The following is a 6,381-nucleotide window of genomic DNA, read 5'->3' on the forward strand; positions in this document are numbered from 1 at the left end:
TAACCGGCGGCCAGTGAAGTTTTTTAATTTTGGCTGAGATTGAGTCGAACTTTGGCGTGCCTGTAAGGAGTCTGGCTGCTGCGTTCTGCAGTATTTGAAGTTTGTTTAAAGATTCTTCCTGGATTTTGAGATATAGACTATTGCAGTAGTCTAATCTGGACATAATTAATGCAGTGACGACTGTTTGTTGCGCATCTTTGGGTAGCACTCATCTCTCTTACAATGTTGGGCGGGGAGCTATGTTGTGCATACTGTTTCTTTTGTGATTTCCAAACTCTCTGTGCTAAAACTTAGCATATGCAGCACATAGAAACCCTGTACATCGAGGTTCTTAAGATGGATCGCACAGCACACCTTCGCTCTGTGTTTAGCTATTCTCTATCACAGTTTTTCCCCAGTATGATACCAGTTTCTCAAGATGGATCACACAGCGTACCTTCTCTCTCTGTGTTTAGCTGTTCTCTATCACAGCTTTGCCCAGTATGATAACAGTTTCTCAAGATGGATCGCACAGCGTACCTTCTCTCTCTGTGTTTAGCTGTTCTCTATCACAGCTTTGCCCCAGTATAATAACAGTTTCTTAAGATGGATCGCACAGCGCACCTTCTCTCTGTGTTTAGCTGTTCTCTATCACAGCTTTGCCCCAGTATGATAGCAGTTTCTCAAGATGGATCGCACAGCGTACCTTCTCTCTCTGTGTTTAGCTGTTCTCTATCACAGCTTTGCCCCAGTATGATAACAGTTTCTTAAGATTGATCACACAGCGTACCTTCTCTCTCTGTGTTTAGCTGTTCTCTATCACAGCTTTGCCCCAGTATGATAACAGTTTCTTAAGATGGATCGCACAGCGTACCTTCTCTCTCTGTGTTTATCTGTTCTCTATCACAGCTTTGCCCCAGTATGATAACAGTTCCTTAAGATGGATCGCACAGCGTACCTTCTCTCTGTGTTTAGCTATTCTCTATCACAGCTTTGCCCCAGTATGATAACAGTTTCTTAAGATTGATCGCACAGCATACCTTCTCTCTGTGTTTAGCTGTTCTTCATCTTAGCTTTGCCCCAGTATGATAACAGTTTCTCAAGATGGATCGCACGGCGTACCTTCTCTCTCTGTGTTTAGCTGTTCTCTATCACAGCTTTGCCCCAGTATGATAACAGTTTCTCAAGATGGATCGCACAGCGTACCTTCTCTCTCTGTGTTTAGATATTCTCTATCCCTGCTTTGCCCAAGTATGATAACAGTTTCTTAAGATGGATCGCACAGCGTACCTTCTCTCGGTGTTTAGCTATTCTCTATCACAGCTTTGCCCCAGTATGATAACAGTTTCCTAGCCCCTTCGCTGCTAGGCCTTTTCCCCTCCTGTGCTAAGCCTTTTTTTGGCAATTTGGGGTAGTGCGTGCTTAGGCCCCTGTAACTTTTTGACCACGTAAGGTATCCACGCTAAATTTGCGTCCTTTTCTTCCAATATCATGGGGATTCTAAAGGTGCCCAGGGTTTGTGGATTCCCTTGGAGGGGTTCCAGAAATTGAGTAAAATACAGTGAAATCTTTGTTTTTTTCAGAAAAATGGGAAAAACGGGCTGCAAATGAAAGCCACTGGGTTTTTCCCTGCAAATGTTATCAAAAAAGGGTTTGTGGGGCTGAAATCTCCATTTTCTCAGCTTTTAGGGAATGACAGTCTTTTGTCAGAGAACCAACATGTTTCACACAGTTTTGGCATTTTTCTGGGACATAGCCTATTTTTGCTATTTTTAGAGCTTTCCACCTCCTTCCAGTTAATGGTAGAAATGAGTTTGAAAGCATAATGGAAAGCTGTACATTTTCAAAAAGTAGACAAAATTCTGAATTCAGAAAGGGGTCATTTGTCTACATCCATGAAGGTTTCTTTATAGAAACTAACAGTTAAATATTGGAATAATTGAAAATTTGTTGAAACAAACAGCCTTTTGTCTCAACGTTTTCACCTATAACTTCTTGTAAATTTGACAGCTCTTGGAAAGCAATGTACCGTTACATTTGTTAGACCTTCCTGGTTGTGGGGATATATAGGACTTGTAGTTTCTCCCAGAACCCGACGAACCGAGATCCAAAAACTGAGCAGCAACTTGCAATGTTTTTTTTTATTTACTGGGTATAGAGCACTTATTCTTGGAAAATGTATATGTGGAAAAATCGGTATGAAAACACCTATGTATTTCTGAATTGGGTACAAATTATAGAGTTTAGAAACGGTATATAATTGCACATTTTCAAAATTGGGAATAGTCATACTAGCATGAGAATTATAGGTCATTTTTTAAAAAGATTTTTTTTTACACAATGTCTTTCATTGGGAAGGGAGAAATGCATGAAAACTCAATTGGTAATAACAGTTGATTTACAAATCTAAATTACCCTAAGTCTCCCGATAAAAACGGTACCTCACTTGTGTGGGTCGGCCTTGTGCCTGCGACAGGAAACGGCACAAAATGCAAAGTGGTCACACCTCAATTTTGCAGTTAAAAATTGACCCATTTATGGCAAAGTGCCTACCTGTAGTTTTTGCACCCTAGCTCTGCCGGCACCTAGGGAAACCTAGCAAACCTATACATTTTTTAAAACTAGACACCCAGGGAAGTTCAGGATGGGGTGATTCGACTGCCTGCCACTAGGTTCTGTTACCCAGAATCCCTTGCAAAGCTAAGAAATTGACAAAAAAAATGCATTTTCCTCACATTTCTTTGGTGGAAAGTTCTGGAATCTGCGTGGATCAACAAATTTCCACCCACCCAGCGTTCCCCAGGGTGTCCTGAAAACAATGCTACCTCACTTGCCTGGGTCTGCCTAGTGCCTGCGACAGGAAACAGTGCAAAACGCAACGTGGTCGCACCTCAATTTCGCAGTGAAATCGAGCCCTTTTTGGGGAAAGAGACTACCTGTAGTTTTTGAACCCTAGCTCTGCCGGCACCTAGGTAAACCTAGCAAACCTATACATTTTTGAAAACTAGACCCCCAGGGAAATTCAGGATGGGGTGACTCGACTGCCTACCACCAGGTTTTGTTACCCAGACTCCCTTGCAAAGCTAAGAAATTGACAAAAAAAACGCATTTTCCTCACATTTCTGTGGTGGAAAGTTCTGGAATCTGCGTGGATCAACAAATTTCCACCCACGCAGCGTTCTCCTGGGTCTCCCGATAAAAATTTTACCTCACTTGCCTGGGTCGGCCTAGTGCCTGCGACAGGAAACAGCGCAAAACGCAACGTGGTCGCACCTCAATTTCCCAGTGAAATCGTGCCCTTTTTGGGCAAAGAGACTACCTTTTGTTTTTGAGCCCTAGCCCTGCCGGCACCTAGGGAAACCTAGCAAACCTATACATTTTTGAAAACTAGACACCCAGGGGAATTCAGGATGGGGTGACTCGACTGCCTACCCCAAAATTCTGTTACCCAGAATCCCTTGCAAAGCTAAGAAATTGACAAACAAAAAGCATTTTCCTCACATTTCTGTGGTGGAAAGTTCTGGAATCTACGTGGATCAACAAATTTCCACCCACCCAGCGTTCCCCCGGGTCTCTCGATAGAATGCTACCTCACTTGCCTGGGTCTACCTAGTGCCCGCGATAGGAAACAGCGCAAAACGCAACGTGGTCGCACCTCAATTTCCCAGTGAAATCGTACCCTTTTTGGACAAAGAGACTACCTTTTGTTTTTGAGCCCTAGCTCTGCCGGCACCTAGGGAAACCTAGCAAACCTATACATTTGTGAAAACTAGACACCAAGGGGAATTCAGGATGGGGTGAATCCACTGCCTACCACCAGGTTCTGTTACCCAGAATTCCTTGCAAAACTAAGAAATTGACAAAAAAATGCATTTTCCTCACATTTCTGTGGTGGAAAGTTCTGGAATCTGCGTGGATCAACAGATTTCCACCCACCAAGCGTTCCCCCGGGTCCCCCGAAAAAAATGCTACCACACTTGCCTGGGTCTGCCTAGTGCCTGCGAAAGGAAACAGCGCAAAACACAACGTGGTCGCACCTCAATTTCGCAGTGAAATCGTGCCATTTTTGGGGAAAGAGACTACCTGTAGTTTTTGCACCCTAGCTCTGCCGGCACCTAGGGAAACCTAGCAAACCTATACATTTTTGAAAACTAGACACCCAGGGAAATTCAGGATGGGGTGACTCGACTGCCTACCACCAGGTACTGTTACCCAGAATCCCTTACAAAGCTAAGAAATTTACAAAAAAAACGCATTTTACTCACATTTCTGTGGTGGAAAGTTCTGGAATCTGCGTGGATCAACAAATTTCCACCCACCCAGCGTTCCCCCAGGTCTCCCGATACAAAAATGCTACCTCACTTGCCTGGGTCTGCCTAGTGCCTGCGACAGGAAACAGCGCAAAACGCAACGTGGTCGCACCCCAATTTCCCAGTGAAATCTTGTCCTTTTTAGACAAAGAGACTACCTTTTGTTTTGTGCCCTAGCTCTGCCGGCACCTAGGGAAACCTAGCAAACTTATACATCTTTGAAAACTAGACACCCGGAGGAATTCAGGATGGGGTGACTCAACTGCTTCCCACCAGGTTCTGTTACCCAGAATCCCTTGCAAATCTAAAATATTGTCAAAATAACACATTTTCCTCATATTTCTGTGGTGGAAAGTTCTGGAATCTGCGTGGATCAACGAATTTCCACCTACCCAGCGTTCCCCCGGGTCTCCCGATAAAAATGCTACCTCACTTGCCTGGGTCTGCCTAGTGCCTGCGACAGGAAACAGCGCAAAACACAACGTGGTCGCACCTCAATTTCCCAGTGAAATAGTGTCCTTTTTAGACAAAGAGACTACTTTTGTTTTTGAGCCCTAGCTCTGCCGGCACCTAGGGAAACCTAGCAAACCTATACATTTTGTGAAAACTAGACAACCAGGGGAATTCAGGATGGGGTTACTCGACTGCCTACCACCAGGTTCTGTTACCCAGAATCCCTTGCAAAGCTAAGAAATTGACAAAAAAAACGCATTTTCCTCACATTTCTGTGGTGGAAAGTTCTGGAATCTGCGTGGATCAACAAATTTCCACCAACCCAGCGTTTCCCCGGGTCTCCTGAAAACAATGCTACCTCACTTGCCTGGGTCTGCCTAGTGCCTGCGACAGGAAACAGTGCAAAATGCAACGTGGTCGCACCTCAATTTCCCAGTGAAATAGTGTCCTTTTTAGACAAAGAGACTACCTTTTGTTTTTGAGCCCTAGCTCTGCCGGCACCTAGGGAAACCTAGCAAACCTATACATTTTGTGAAAACTAGACAACCAGGGGAATTCAGGATGGGGTTACTCGACTGCCTACCACCAGGTTCTGTTACCCAGAATCCCTTGCAAAGCTAAGAAATTGACAAAAAAACGCATTTTCCTCACATTTCTGTGGTGGAAAGTTCTGGAATCTGCGTGGATCAACAAATTTCCACCAACCCAGCGTTTCCCCGGTGTGAGCGTGGGAGGGGTACTAGGAGCAGTTTCCGGTATCGGAACAGGGGTTACAGCAGTAAGAGGCTGACCAGTATACTTCTTTAAACTGGGTTTTATTTTTATGGTACGACGTGTTCTATACGTAAGTCTCTCCCTCGCAAACACTGAGTTATCCGTGTTGTTGGTCTTCTTGGTCTTTCTAGTGTCCCGGGTTACTGGTCTCCCTCCTGGATCGTCTCTCACCGCCGTGAAGTCTCAGGACTCCGGTCATGGAAAGAGAAGAAGGAGAGAGGGACGCCGTTAGCTACTACTGTCCTTATCGCGTTTGCCCAAAAGGAACCCGGTGTATGTGCAGGGACACCCGTACTGACTACGTGCTCTGAGGAGGGAGGATACGTGTGAGGTACAGGGGTACGGGAAACTGGGTAGCAGGTACGGGTAGCGGAAAGAGGGGGGGGGAAAGTTGTGGTCGGACGCGCACAGACTAAGATTCTTTTACGCTAGCAACAGGGGGACCCTTCCCCAACCAGCCCGCCAAACGCCGGCGTACCTGGCTAAGCCATACTCCTCCCTCGGGAGTATGGCACGGCGGAGCGTGAAAACGTTGGCCTCCTGGCTTTCCTCCACAGTCGGTCCCTTCGGTTTCTCTGTCCTCAGCTCGCGTCTCCGTTCTCCTCGCCTCGCCTGCGCCGGTCCTTCCTTTCCCGGTGTCGTCACACGCCGTGTAGAGGACTTCCCCCGAATTCATCCATCCGGGAGAGGAGACGTCATCAGGAGGCGGGGATTCCTCTTCGTTGCAATACGCCCACTTAAAGGAGCCCGAGGACGCTTCTTCGCTCTCCTCCTCCTGAAGCTCCCACGCATCCCTCGTTCCAGTCTGTAGAGTAGAAGGGGAAATACCATCAGGTGTCCACCAGTCCTCCCGGCCACCCATCCC

Source organism: Lissotriton helveticus, chromosome 3_2 (assembly GCF_964261635.1).
Source record: "Lissotriton helveticus chromosome 3_2, aLisHel1.1, whole genome shotgun sequence".
Classification (NCBI taxonomy): Eukaryota; Metazoa; Chordata; class Amphibia; order Caudata; family Salamandridae; genus Lissotriton; species Lissotriton helveticus.